The following is a 16,485-nucleotide window of genomic DNA, read 5'->3' as shown; positions in this document are numbered from 1 at the left end:
TTTAAGCAAAACACATAACCATTGGAACCATTCATATTAAAGCGTCTCAGCACTTTGTCTATGTACTCTGACTTAGGCCAAGCATTTTGTGATCTATCTCTATAGATTCTGATTCCTAATATATAGGATGCTTCACCTAGGTCCTTCATAGAAAATCATTTCCCCAACCAAGACTTTACTCGTTGCAAGGTCGGGACATCGTTTCCAATGAGTAATATGTCATCTACATATAACATCAGGAAAACGATCATGCTCCCACTAACCTTCTTGTAGACACAAGGCTCATCTTTGTTTTTGATGAATCCATGAGTAATACATCACCTTGATCAGATATCCATATATCTCAGGTAGGTGACGTATCCTGCCTGACCTACGTTGGTCCTGTTCTACTTGAGCAGGTTGCTCTTACACAACTACTTGTGTTTCCTGCTCTAATTCCTCCATAGGTGTATCGATGCTTTGTGATTCTTGAATTTCTTCAAGCTCTACTTTCCTCCCACTGATTCCTTTGGAAATAAAATCCTTTTCTAGGAAAACTCCAGTTCGAGCGACAAACACTTTGCCCTCAGAAGGATTGTAGAGGTAATACCCTCTTGTTTCTTTAGGATACCCCACAAATAAGCATTTGTCATATTTGGGCTCAAGCTTAGTTGAAATTTGTCGTTTCACATAAACTTCGCAACCCCAAATCTTCATGTAAGACATATGTGGTTTCTTACCACTCCATATCTCATATGGTGTCTTTTCAACCTTTTTGGATGGAACACGGTTAAGTGTATAAGCTGATGTCAATAGTGTATGTCCTCAAAAGGAGTTTGGAAGATCGGTGTGACTCATCATGGATCGGACCATGTCCAACAGGGTTCGATTTCTTCTCTCAGATACACCATTCCATTGGGGTGTTCCAGGAGGAGTGAGTTGGGATAGGATCCCACACTCTTTCAGATAGTCATCAAACTCTAGGCTTAAATACTCACCACCTCGATCTGATCGAAGAGTTTTAATATTCTTACCTAGTTGCTTTTGTACTTCATTCTTGAATTCCTTGAACTTTTCAAAGGACTCTGATTTGTGTTTCATTAAATACACATAACCATATCTACTGAAATAATAAGTAAATGTGATGAAGTACTGAAAACCTCCTTTGGCTGGTATGTTCAGTGGTCCACATACATCAGTATGTATGAGGGCCAAAAGATCATTAGCTCGTTCACCTTTTCCTGTGAATGGAGACTTTGTCATCTTTCCAATTAAACAAGATCTGCATGTCTCATATGATTCATAATCAAAAGAGTCCAAGAGTCCATCTTTATGGAGTTTGGAAATGCGTTTCTCATTTATGTGGCCTAATCGACAATGCCAAAGGTAAGTTGGATTTAACTCATTAGGTTTCATCCTTTTAGTATTAATGTTATAAATAGGCATTTCAAGATCAAGGACATATAGTCCATTGTTCATTTGTGCAGTAGCATAGAATATATCATTCAAATAAATTGAGCAACAATTGTTCTTTATTATGAATGAAAAACTAGACTTGTCCAAACAAGAAACAGAAATAATATTCCTGCTAATTGCAGGTATATAATAACAGTTCTCTAACTGAATTATTAAACCACTAGGTAAAGTCAATACATAAGTTCCTACGGCTAAAGCAGCAACCTTTGCTCCATAGCCAACTCGTAGGTCGACTTCACCTTTTGCCAAATCTCTACTCCTTTTTAGTCCCTGCACATTTGTACAAATGTGAGAACCGCATCCAGTATCTAATACTCATGATGCAGAAGTAGATAAATTAATAACAACAATACCTGAAGTTGAAGTCTCTACTCCATTCTTCTTATCTTCCAGGTACTTTGGGCAGTTCCTCTTCCAGTGTCCGGTCTTACCGCAATGGAAGCAGGTGCCTTCTTTTGCTATGCCTCCACTAGGCTTTAAAGCAGCAACGGTGGGTTTGGGTTTGGCAACTTCCTTACCTTTCCCTTTATCACCCTGCTTAGTGGGTCTTTTGTTTTGTCTCTTTCCATTTTCGATCATCAGAATGGACTTCCCTTTTGACTTCAGATTCTGCTCGGAAGTTCTTAACATGGCGAGCAGTTCAGGAAGCGGTTTGTCCATATCATTCATATTGAAATTTAGGACAAATTGACTGAACCCATCTAGCAACGATTGCAAGATCAAATCAGTCGCAAGTTCCTTTCCGAGGGGAAAACCCAATCTTTCAAGGTTTTCCACATACCCAATCATCTTGACTACATGGGGACCTACAGGGGCTCCCTCAGCTAACTTGCCTTGAAAAAGGGCTTTTGAAACTTCAAACCTCTCATGCCTTGCTTGCTCTTGATAGAGCAACTTCAGGTGTTCGATCATATCAAACGCTGACATGTTCTCATGTTGCTTTTGCAATTCTGAGTTCATGGTAGCCAGCATGAGACAAGCAGTTTCATTGGCATCATCGACATGCTTCTTATAAGCATCTCTTTCTGCCTTAGGTGCATAACTAGGAGGTTCCTCTTCAGGAACAGGTGTCTCCAAGACATACAACTTTTTATCATGTTTGAGGACAATCCTCAGGTTTCGGTGTCAATCCAGAAAATTTGTCCCAGACAATTTTTCCTTATCAATGATTGATCGCAGGATGTTGTTAGAGGTGTTTGCTGTCATGGTTATCTACATAAGGATTAATAAAATATAAGTATCATTGACATATTTAATTAGGCCTTTAATCAAATATGCTCCCACTATTTTACTCAAAACAAATGACCCTCATCATCTGATTCGGAATATCCCGTTGGAAGATTTTCTAGTGGGTCGAGATCCATATTTCACTTCGTTCTAAGTCCGCGTAGGCGGATTACACAAAACTAGGTTATTTAGGTAGGAACTCCTTCCAATTGTATCTCATACAACTCTCGAAAATTTCAGATGGGTGAATAACTCCTTATTCCAATCCATCATATGGATCATTCCCAACTCTTGCTTCTAAACATATATATAATCTTATTATAATTTGTTTAGTTAAGTTTGACCCATTATTTTAACAGTTGGATATACAATTATCCCATCGCACCTTACTAATATAGAACATGCACCTCGCGTAGGCGAAACCTACATTATTCGATACTAGTCTTGATGAGTGTTAAAACTTGGAAAGCATAAACTTAATATTTAATTTGAGGGAATTGCAATTTTTCTGATCTCACCGGCTTGTTTATCATATAAACTGTCTCTCACATGCATCAACATACATTCACATGCATCAACATACATACATACATACATACATAATGAAACATTTATGGCCCCTAGCGCAATTGTTCTCCCAAGCCAATGAGAGAACCTAAGCTAACCTACAACGATCTAAGCTTCTCCAAGCAAGATCTTCAAGGTTGTCCTCCTTTGGCACTGACTTCTTTGCTTTCTTCATATCATTACATTACATAAAGAAACTCGTTTTATATACGAGGGAGTGAGATGAGAAAAGAAGTTACATTTGGGAGATTAAGAGAGAGGCACGACACGCATGTCGTATTTTAAAATCCAAAACAAAATAAAGGAAGACTAAGGCCATAATCGATCACCACAAGACAATAATAAACACTTTATTATTATTATTAATTCCTTTAATTAATTAAAATCAAATTAAATTTCGACGACCGATCACACTATTTTAATGAACAATTCATTTAAAATCAATGTCGCTTTTTGCATCAACACTTGATACTTTTAAAGCACTGAGTTAGCCGAACGGGTGAATTTTGCCTTGCGTTAACCGGTTAACCATATGCGTTAACCGGTTAACACTGTTTGAAATCTATTCAAAAATTGTTTTCTGCCTCGCGTTAACCGGTTAACCAAATGCGTTAACCGGTTAACACTGTTTGAAAATATCTTGGAAAACTGTTTTTCGTCATGCGTTAACCGGTTAACCAAATGCGTTAACCGGTTAACACTGTTTGAAAAATAAAAAAAAATTATTTCGTATTGCGTTAACCGGTTAACCATACGCGTTAACCGGTTAACACTGTTCCAAAAAGTGTTTAGAAAGCACAACTCTTGTGCAGTCATAACCCCAATCGCATAACTCTCTGACAACACAACCCTTGTGTCGTCACTAACCCTGATGCACCAATTTCAGACCATCAAACACATCTCGATTGTTAATTCAGTATGATTGATCAACACGTCATTACTTCACCATACTAATGTCGGATCAAGAAGCAAACGACCATTGATCGCTCAAAGGAAAACAATCATTGAGTGTTTGAATGAACGAAACGAGAACACTATATCATATATAATGTATTTTGCATCAGGATTACATATATCATATATATGTAACTTGATCGATCTCAATTTAATCTTTGATCCATTCTGTCTTTTAATCATATTATTACAGAATAAAAACAGTTATCAGATTCATGGTTTCGTAAGTGGCTCTAATACCACTGAAGGAGAATTGCCATCCAAGGCGCAGCGGAATTTAAAAAATTCTCCTTTAATGATCCTTATGAATGGGCATGATCAGTGATAGAATCGTTACCTCTTGTGGCAATTCAAACCTTTGGTGCAGATCTCTTGTAATGATCAAAACCTTGGATACAGATCCACGGGGCGATCACGAACGTTGAACGATGACAACGTCTCTACTCAGTCCACACGAACGGATTCCTTCAATCGCAGTGCTAGCTCTTATGAATGAAGGCTTTGAGTGAGAGAAAGAGAGATACGGAATTCCAACTCTTCAGTTGTGTTGTATTCCCATATAATGCTTCTGCACAAGAGTTCTATTTATAGAACCACTTGTGTGGGCTTCAAGCCAAAAAGCCCACTTAAGTGCATTTTGCCTAGATCTCATAATATGCCAAAATCACTTAAGTATTTGGTACCTTACCATATTTCATATTCTACTTAAGAGCACCATACATTACGGTATTCCTTAATTACTCTATCTCTCATCAATCCGTCCTTTGTGTGTGACCCTGTAGGTTTTCGCGACGTTGACAATTATATTAAATCACGCATTTAACATAATAAACAGTGAGCGGTTGTTAGATGCCCAAAAGTGCTTATTTGAGCTATCATATGTGGGCATCTTTCACTCTATTTCCTTGCTAAAATGTCGAAACCACCTTTGTTTCAGATGAAATGCAATTAAACGATAAACGATCTTGGTACCTTTGATTTGTATGTTATTGTGCAGGAAGTAGGCATGAAATAATAGAAAGTGAAGACACAGGAAATTTGGCAAAGGGATCAAGTAAAACAAGCATTCATCAGCCTGCTCGCTAGGCGAGGGCTGTGGCGAAGCACTCGCTAGGCGAGCGCCCAGCGAAAAGCTCCAGTAAATTTTCAATAAATTCGCTAGGCAAGCTGCTAGCGAAGGTGGTAGCGAGTTCGTTCAGTTTTGGTGAAAAGTGCAGCCAGCACTCACTCGCTAGGCGAGGCTCTAGCGAGTGCCCAGCGAGCATTCCAGTAGCAAAACCTTTCAACCTCGCTGGGGCGAAGGTTGAAGCGTGTCCTTCGCTAGGCGAAGGTTTTGTTCGCTAGGCGAACATGACAGTCTGAGATAGGCTGTTTCTCTGGGCGCAGGTGCCTCTGGTGCCTCAATTAGACCCTTGCTAGGCGAGCCATTTTGCTCGCCTAGCGAGCATGACAGCCCAGTACAACTCTATAAGTAGCAAGTGCCACTTTTTGGAGCCATACCTTAGTTTTACCTAATTTTTCCACTTTTGTACTTTCTTAGAGATATTTTCCAGCATTGTTCTTAGGATCTTTTATGCCCTAGATTTCATTTCTCTTCATCTTGTAACCATCTTCTACAAAAAGAAGGTGGATTCCCATCCAATCTCGATTATCCGACTTGGATGTTGATCAACCTTCTTCCGAAACTTGCCGACCAAGCTACCATGAAAATGAGTAGCTAAGTCATCCATTTGTCAAGGTTAGATGTAGGTGATTACTAGCTTTGTGTGTAAATGTAAGGATCTTCATGTGTAAACTCTTTAATGGTGAATATATGATGAAAACTTTGTTTCTATTTAAAACTCTTTGTGTTGGTTTATGATCGAGAGATGTTTACCAACTCTTGACCTAGGTTTTCATCCAATCTTGTTTGTTAGCTAGAGATAGTAATGAATGATTTTGTTCACCATAAGGTTGAACCAAAAAGTTGTCATTTTGATAGATTGTGTTCGAGAGAAACAATGGATCAAAATGGGAAAACTCACAATGTGTGTTCGAGAGAAACATATTGGGAGGAATTTGTGAAATGATTTATCATCTAAAGGAGTTTATAAGATTGTTGACCGAACAAATACATGCAAAGTGATCATCGAACCCTAACTTTGGCAATATTTCTCATTTATTCAAACCAAAACTTTTACCGCAATTTATTACCTTTTTATGCAAGATAACGTGACAACCAACCAAAACCCTATTGTTACATTGAGCTAGAATTAATACAACCATCGAACGGCGGTGATATCTTACAATCCCTGTGGATACGATAACAAAAACCCGACACTTAAAATTACAACTAACAAAATGGCGCCGTTGCCGGGGATTGTAAATTGATATTGCGAGCATCGCAATGGTTGTTTAAGTTTTAGCTTGTGAATTTTTGAATTGTGCTTGTAATTTGTTTGGTTTAGTGTGCAGCTTACGTTTTATGCGAGGGAAAATCCCTGTGGACGAACTTCTTTTTGATCCCGAGATCAAAAGAACCGCAAGGAGGAACAATAGCAAAACGAGACGTAGGAGGCAACAGGCTAGACAACGTCAAGAGCAAGGAGAAAGTTCTTCTACCACAAATCCACCACCATTCATACCTAACATGGAGCCACCACCACCACCTATTTCTACTCCATGCATAAACAGTCCAAGAAACACCGCTCAGTTTGCCAACCACACGGGAAGGCAAGCTGAGATGAAAACGGGAACTCTCAATTTATTATATGGAAGTCCATTCACCGGAATGGACCATGAAGACCCATTTGCTTTTCTCACAAAATTTTATGAGATAGCATTGGCGGCCGGAGTGGATCAGGCTCAGGAGCTCCCGTTATTCAGAAGATTATTTCCCCACGCTTTACTCGGCAAAGCAAAAGATTGGTACTTAGACCAAACACCAGCCGTCATGACAGACTGGAACGTGTTAGAAGAGAAATTTATCGAAAGATTTTTCTCCCATAACCGGTTCATGGAATCAAAGACGACCATCTCAGTGTTTTCACAAGGAATCAATGAATCATTAAATGAAGCGTGGGAAAGATTCAAGTCCATGCTTTAGAAATGTAAAGGGCATGGATTTGATGAATTGACTCAAATCCATATCTTCAAAAATGGACTTCAACCAAATTGCAAGACGTTGTTGGATGCTACCTCGGGTGGCTCTTTATTGTCAAAAAGTGCCGAAGAAGCTACAAACATTATAAATCGAATGGCTCTAAATGATCTTCAGAGTCAAAGTCGAGGCAACTCTTTGAAGAAGCCGAGAGTGCTTGAGCTAGGGACGAACGATGCCATCCTTGCTCAAAACAAGCTCATCTCACAACAAGTGGAACTCTTAACGCAACAAATTAAATAGTTGAGAGAACCGTCTAAAGCTAAACAAATAGCTTGTTGTGAGCTTTGTAAAGGTGAGCATGACACCGGATTATGTCCACCTCCGGGGTTTGAAGAAGTAAACTACATGGCAAACTAAAGGGACTACCAACCGAGACCACAACAACAACAACAACAACCTTATCAACCAAACCCTCAAAATCAACAACAACATTTCCAAGGGAACCAAGGGTTCCAACCTAGAAGTAACTATTACCAAAACCAAGGTTATGGAGGTGGTTCTTCTAGCCGTCAAAACCCTCCCCAAAATCCTTATATACCTCAACAACCGCCGGTCGTAACTTCGAAGTTGGAAGAGACATTGACGCAATTCATGCAAATGTCAATGGCAAATCAAAAAAGCAACGACGCGGCTATAAAAAATCTCGAGACTCAAGTTGGGCAACTTGCTAAGCAACTCGCAGAACAACAAATCGGTCCTTCCTTTTCGGCAAACACGCAAACAAATCCTAAGGAGTATTGTAAGGCGATCACAACGAGAAGTGGGAGGGAGTTGATGAGTGAGAATAAAAAAAGAGTTGAGAGAGAAAATGAGGAGGAAATAGTTGAGGAAAATATTGATGGTGAAGTGGGGGAGTGGGATGAGATGGAAGAAGTTGAAAATAACGAAAAGAATGGTGAAGTTGAAAAGAAAAAAAGTGTGGAGATTGAGAAAAATACAAGTGATGAAGTAGTGGTGGAGCCAGTAAAAAAACCTAGATGGAGGAGTTCGAGAATTGCTAAAGGAAAGGAGGTAGTGAGCGCTACTCCAATCCAAAACCTTCCTTATCCTCATGCTCCGTCCAAAAGGGAGAATGAACGGCATTACGCCCGGTTCATGGGTATTTTTAAACAATTGCAAATCAACATTCCGTTTGCCGAAGCCTTGGAGCAAATGCCCAAGTATGCCAAATTCATGAAGGACATACTTACAAAAAAACGGAGGCACACGGAACCTGAGACAATCTTGCTTGATGCACGATGTAGTGCCATCATTCAAAAAACCCTCCCAAGGAAGGAATCCGATCCGGGACGAGTCGCTTTACCGGTAACCATCGGAGACACCTACATGGGTAATGGCTTGATTGACTTGGGATCTAGCATCAATTTAATTCCCCTGTCCATTATCAAAAGATTGGGAAATGTTGATATCAAACCTGCGAAGATGACTTTGCAACTTGCTGATAAATCTACCACTGCACCATATGGAGTGGCTCAAGACATGTTAGTCAAAGTTGATAAATTCTTCTTCCCGGTTGATTTTATTATTATTGATATGGAAGAGGATGATGATGCTCCGCTCATCCTGGGCCGACCATTCATGAAAACCGCGCGCATGATGATAGACGTAGATAACGGTTTGATGAAGGTAAGGGTCCAAAATGAAGAGGTAGCCTTCCATCTTTTTGAAGCCAAAAAGCATCTCAATGATAAACATGATTCTTTCCAAATCGATGCCACAGAGGAGAAGCTAGTGGAGGTCGCAAACCAGGTCCATATTTCTAATCCTTCCGAAAGACCTCTTATCGGAGTCTACCAACTTTCGACCAAAACTAAAGAAAAAAAGATGGAAGCATGGTTGAATGAATTAGAAGCTTGTGGAGAACTTGTCTATCATAAAGAGACAAGGGAAGGCGTGGATATGACCAATATAGTGGAGGAGCCGAAACTAGAGCCACATTTGAAATATGTGTACCTTGATGATAACTGTGCTAAACCCGTGATCATTAGCAATAATTTGTCCATAAACAAAGAGAATCAATTGATGCGGGTGCTAAAAAAGAAGGAGGTTGTCAAATTAGTGGAGGTCGGGATAAATTATTCTATCGCAGATGGTGAATGGGTGAGCATTGTGCAAATAGTTCCGAAAAAGGGTGGTATCAGATTTTATCGAAGGTTCATCAAGAACCTCTTGAAGACAACAAAGCCCTTGAGGAGGTTGCTCAACAAAATGGATCCCGGAAAGGCAAACAACAAAGTGGATAGCGGAAGCTGCACAATTCCTTTGGATGCTCATCTGTGAGCATCGCACCGTCGAGCTTAGCCGACGTTAAACAAGCGCTTGTTGGGAGGCACCCCAACATTGTAAGTATTTACTGCTTTTTCTGTGTGTTGTGATGGGATTCGAAGTGCTAACACCTTGCTGAATGAACCTGAACTGCTGCCTTTGAAAAGGCAATTGATGTCATGCTCGCTTGCTGCTCGCTAGGCGAGGCAGTAGCGAGCTGATTCGCTAGCTGCTCGCTAGGCGAAGCAGCAGCGAGCGCTGCATGACAACACTTATTAAAAATCTCAGCAGGCCACTCATTTTGGCCCAAACACAACTTTTCTGTTTTTGCAACTCTGCTGAGGCATTTTAACCGAGCACTCTCCACACTCTCTCATTTTCATCTCTCTCACAAACACACAAACCCTAATTGGAGGATTGTGAACCTCACTGCATTTCATATCCAATCACTCATTGATTACGCGTGAGCAGTTTGTGCTTAACGCTAACTGGCCTGAGGACAGGCCTGTGTTTGGTGAGGGGGCGGGCGCTGGTGCGTCTTCTGGTGGTGCAGCTGATGATGATGATGATGAGGCTACCGGTTCTGAGGCCGGTAGCGTGGAGGATTCTGAGCCTTTGGAGGGCTAAGTTTTTATTTTTTTTATTGTTATGTTTTATTTTGATTGTATTTCCAGAATTCTGTATTTTGATTTTGGCTTTGTACTTTTGGGGTGTTTTGTTCCCCATGAACAAATTTATATTTTTAGTTAATGTTATTTATTTATGTTTTTAATTTTGTTTGTTTAATAAATTTTTGGTTGATTGAGTGGCAAACCTTCTAGATTGGTTGCTCCTCAAAGAAGTACCCAATGAAGGTGCATCCGAGCTTGGATGGCAATGATAAGAATAAACAAGTGAATGAGGCTAAGGTACATGGTTACCTCCGGCTAGAATTTTAGAATGCATTAAGAACTTTACTCTTTTTGGTAAATTGAATATTGTCTTTTTGCAACATAATTAAATGAATGTTTCATATAGAACTTAAAACCACAAATTGTGAGGAAACCTCCATTGTACACTTAAATGCTGGATTCTAATAAGTTTTGTTGATTCATTTGATTCATGCTTTGTCTTTTATTATTGTGAATATGTGGAAGCAATTAGAAATGATCAAGGCACTTGTTTCTATCGAGCACAACTACATCCAAAAACAACTTACCTGTGAGCAGAGAGAGTATTCGTTAACCCCTTTGAGCTTAAACAGTTGAATCTCAGCTTGAAATAAAGCGAGATTTCAAAAATCTTTTTTTTACAACCCGGAAAATCTTGATTATTGTTCTTTTGCCGTAAAAAGTTAAGAGCATTCACGTAGGGTGAGTAAGAAATAAGTTGGGGAGAATCGGTAAGTACCACAACTCTTGGAAAAAAATGAAAAACCAAGCAAGCATTGAAAATAAAAATATAGAAAAGAAACATCTGTTTTGTAAATATGATGTGAAAGAAAAGAACAAAAATAGAAAGAATGAAAATGAATGCTTGCTTGGAAGAAAAATAGTGAAAAATAAAAATTGAGTTGTGAAATAAAAGTTGTGAAGGTTTCAAATAAGAAACAAATGGAACGAAGTCGAGATGTGTGAATATGTGTACAGTGAATGTCTCTTTTGCATCGGCAATTTCGTTTTCAATGGCCTTAGAAATGACCCTTGTTTGTTAACCTGACCAAGCTTCAACCGAAAAGCCCTTAGTGATCTTCGTGCTTCCACATTACCATTTATAATTGTTAGACATTGTATGAATCGAATTGATTTCTTCATTATTTGTTAGAGAGTGAGATTATTCCCGCGGTTGCAAACGCGTAAATTCTTCATTCCTTATTCGAAGAGGAGAGATAGGGTGATTCATTCAGAATAATATTGTTGTAGATAGATAAATATTTCGCATAGCTATTAAGTTTTAGTTCTTGTGTATTATTTTTTTCGAACCGTTGGAAACTTGTATATGCTGATTCGCTTGTGTTTGTGCCGTTTTATCCAACTTCGGAGAAACCTTTTTCTTAAGGCAAATCCTCTTGTCCTTCAAGGGGCATACTTTGCTTGAGGACAAGCAAGAATCTAGTTGGGGAGAGTTGTTAGATGCCCAAAAGTGCTTATTTGAGCTATCATATGTGGGCATCTTTCACTCTATTTCCTTGCTAAAATGTCGAAACCACCTTTGTTTCAGATGAAATGCAATTAAACGATAAACGATCTTGGTACCTTTGATTTGTGTGTTATTGTGCAGGAAGTAGGCATGAAATAATAGAAAGTGAAGACACAAGAAATTTGGCAAAGGGATCAAGTAAAACAAGCATTCATCAGCCTGCTCGCTAGGCGAGGGCTGTGGCGAAGCACTCGCTAGGCGAGCGCCCAGCGAAAAGCTCCAGTAAAATGTCAATAAATTCGCTAGGCGAGCTGCTAGCGAAGGTGGTAGCGAGTTCGTTCAGTTTTGGTGAAAAGCGCAGCCAGCACTCACTCGCTAGGCGAGGCTCTAGCGAGTGCCCAACGAGCATTCCAGTAGCAAAACCTTTCAACCTCGCTGGGGCGAAGGTTGAAGCGTGTCCTTCGCTAGGCGAAGGTTTTGTTCGCTAGGCGAACATGACAGTCTGAGATAGGTTGTTTCTCTGGGCGCAGGTGCCTCTGGTGCCTCAATTAGACCCTCGCTAGGCGAGCCATTTTGCTCGCCTAGCGAGCATGACAGCCCAGTACAACTCTATAAGTAGCAAGTGCCACTTTTTGGAGCCATACCTTAGTTTTACCTAATTTTTCCACTTTTGTACTTTCTTAGAGATATTTTCCAGCATTGTTCTTAGGATCTTTTATGCCCTAGATTTCATTTCTCTTCATCTTGTAACCATCTTCTACAAAAAGAAGGTGGATTCCCATCCAATCTCAATTATCCGACTTGGATGTTGATCAACCTTCTTCCGAAACTTGCCGACCAAGCTACCATGAAAATGAGTAGCTAAGTCATCCATTTGTCAAGGTTAGATGTAGGTGATTACTAGCTTTGTGTGTAAATGTAAGGATCTTCATGTGTAAACTCTTTAATGGTGAATATATGATGAAAACTTTGTTTCTATTTAAAACTCTTTGTGTTGGTTTATGATCGAGAGATGTTTACCAACTCTTGACCTAGGTTTTCATCCAATCTTGTTTGTTAGCTAGAGATAGTAATGAATGATTTTGTTCACCATAAGGTTGAACCAAAAAGTTGTCATTTTGATAGATTGTGTTCGAGAGAAACAATGGATCAAAATGGGAAAACTCACAATGTGTGTTCGAGAGAAACATATTGGGAGGAATTTGTGAAATGATTTATCATCTAAAGGAGTTTATAAGATTGTTGACCGAACAAATACATGCAAAGTGATCATCGAACCCTAACTTTGGCAATATTTCTCATTTATTCAAACCAAAACTTTTACCGCAATTTATTACCTTTTTATGCAAGATAACGTGACAACCAACCAAAACCCTATTGTTACATTGAGCTAGAATTAATACAACCATCGAACGGCGGTGATATCTTACAATCCCTGTGGATACGATAACAAAAGCCCGACACTTAAAATTACAACTAACAGCAGTATCTAGCAACACATCACTGCTACCCAAGTCACGAAAATGTCATGTGATATGACAAAACCTCTTGTGATAATAATTATGTGTATAATTACCCCTTTGCCCTTATGTCTATATTTAACACAAGGTATAGACCGTGTCATCCTTGTCCAGTTCAATATTGGGCCCATAGACATTTATCCTGTTACGCAGGATGGGCAAATTCCATCTAGGACACTCATGTCCCTCAACATGCTTTATGGAGTACCCATCAACTGTCTTTATGGTTATCCAGTTACGGACAATGTTGGATCAGCAATAAAGCACTCGACTCCACATCTAGGATCTATAGTGGTTTCAGGTCGAAGAGTGGTATACACTATTATCACCATGAGAATAACTTATGACACTTTGCATAACTTTCTATATAGTATTCTCATAGTGGGTCAATCCGGTATAAATATTACTCCTAATATTCATACCTATATTTAAGACTTGATAACTCTTTATCCATGATCCATGAGATGTGATCATCAGTCTACAGACATAATAGTCTTAATGCTTTAATGTTATCCCACTTCACACTAAAGCTCGACTACGAATACTTTAAGAATAGTGTCCTTATGTTCAATGTGCTCTCATGATTAAGTCACACTTAATACATTAAACGGACTATCTATTCCAGGGACTTTATTAATCAACCATAATAAAGAAAATGCCTTTTATTATTAATAAATAATTCGATACAAGTACCAAACGTATTGGCCTCTAGGGCTTACACCAACACATATAGTGTTCAATATGAATATAGACACAAACTATAGTTCATTTATATTCATGTTATATTTAATTTGATGCATATGTTAATTATATTCTTAAGGCAATGTTATAGCCTTTTTTCATGTATATTAACATTGTTAACATACTTCTTGGTCAGGTTTTGAACACAAAGTTTTGTACAAAAATGAACAAAACATCATTTATGTATGTTTCCAACAACAATGACATGTATGTGGATACTATGATGATGGTACTCTTGACCAAGTTATGGTCTGAGCAAGATGCACCAGACTATTTGACATTGGTGATGCTATGTAATTTCTCATATTAAAACATTTGATTCAGTCAAATAATGGTTTAATTATTTTTGTGAGTTTTATGATTCACCCATCATTAATGCGCTTGAACTGTATAATGAAGGTTGTGCATTAGTAATAAGGTATTTGCAGCGAAATGATGTTTTTTCATGCATTTAGATCGAAGTAGGCATATAACAATTTTGCATAAATTCAATAATTAAAACACATGAGTGAATGATTTTAATTTTTTTGCATAAATTCAATAATTAAAACACAAATATGCATTAGTTTGATATTATCCATAAGTACATAACATCATACAACAATAGTTTCATTACACAAACTGGATATCTTAAAACTAATATCAACAAAACAAATCCCATGGCATGTATAACCATATTGAAGCTACGTGAAAAAAACCTGAGCGCATCGCACACGCGAAGATACAATAGAGTCACCGCCGAACTTTATTTATTTCCGAAGGAAAGGAAAAATATCGATAAATCCCAGGGGAAGAGAAAATGGATAAGGAAGTCGACTATGCAAGGGGAAGGTATTAGTACCCCTCACATCCATTGTACTCAACGAGAACCGTTTTGATTATTCTTTACTTAAATGGGTGTTCCTATCTAAAGATTACTTATGAATGGTCTCAATAAAAGGGGAATTGAGTTAATAATTAGGGTGCTCGCTGAGGATTGAGGCCCTCATGGCTACGTATCATCATAGTGCAAAGAGGAAATTATAGCTTCGTAGTTCATGGAACTAGGGTGGAGACGAAACGGGTGTTTGCCTAAACAACTAAGACTAACAAGGCAAACAGGGATGAAAGAATATGATTAAAGTGATGAAAGGTATAATTTAAACCATGATTTGTATTGTTTGGACCCATATGGTAGGTATGTCTGAACCAAAGAGAAAGGAGGCATGAACCAATATATGGTATGTCAAAAAATAAATGGCTTTTTCCCTAACATTAGGACTTCAAAGAAAACAAAACAAAAGATTTGTCTATACAAGACAAAAAAGGCTCTTGGTTATGAGGTAGGTATTCAACCGTATTAGCGATTAACCCAAAGGTATCTGGTTCAAAGAAGACACTATATCACTAATGAATGGTATGATGATTGAAAATATTGAATGGTGAATGATGAAAGGTCTGGGTGGTGCCCTAAGGCAGAAGAATAATTAATATGAATAAAAGGAGGAAAATAATTATTGTGCTCGTTAAAGATTCGAATCCTCGTGCCCACGTATCCTCATGATGCAATGAGGAAATAAGATCTCTGTAGTTCAAATAACTAAGATGGAACAAGAAAGAAAGAGTAACTCTACAAGGCAAGAGAAGAAGATTTCCAGTGTATATAACCCTACAAGGAAAAGGAAAAAATGCCAGAGTATACAAATCTTATGGGAAGATAAAAAGATTCTCAAGGTATAGAACCATAAAAAGGAAAAGGAACAAAGGAATAAAATTCCAGAGTATACAACTCTTATGGAAGGAAAAAGATTTCCAGGGTATATAACCCTAAAAGGTACAATAATGAATGCCAGAGTATATAACTCTATAGGTGGGAAAAAGGTTGCCAGGGTATACAACTCTAAAAGGTACAAGCATGAATGCTAAAGTATATAACTCTATAGGCAGAAAAAAGGTTGCCAGGGTATATAACCCTAAAAGGTAAAGGAATGGATGCCAGAGTATACAACTCTATATGAAAGAGACAAGGATTGTCGGGGTATGCAACATTATAAGGAAAAGGAATGCATTCCAGAGTACACAACTCTATAGGCAGAAAAAGAATTTCCAGAGTATACAACCCTATAAGGCAAAGGAATGAATGCTAGAGTATATAATTCTATAAGACAAGATGAAAGCAATTGACTAAAGATGGGTGTACAACCACTAAGTGATTAACACAGAGGATGTGTGGATATCACAAAGAGTATGATACTGTTTACCGTGAAAATTGGTAATCAACCGCTAGTCTTCCAAATCAAGGATACTTTGGTTACTCACAAGATCGACCAGATTGATCATAGGACATATGCTATTGTTTAAAATTATATTTGGAAAATGATGAAAACTTCGACAATATCATGTACGAAGATTGTTCGTTTGAAAGGTTTTAAAGAGGTAAATTGCAGAATGTAAAGGAAAGTATAATAAAGGCGCTTGAAAAATGACTTGCAATGGAAGATAAATTATGGAAAAAGT

The sequence above is a fragment of the Lathyrus oleraceus genome, chromosome 2, assembly GCF_024323335.1.
Source record: "Lathyrus oleraceus cultivar Zhongwan6 chromosome 2, CAAS_Psat_ZW6_1.0, whole genome shotgun sequence".
Classification (NCBI taxonomy): domain Eukaryota; kingdom Viridiplantae; phylum Streptophyta; class Magnoliopsida; order Fabales; family Fabaceae; genus Lathyrus; species Lathyrus oleraceus.
This window is presented reverse-complemented; position numbering follows the sequence as displayed.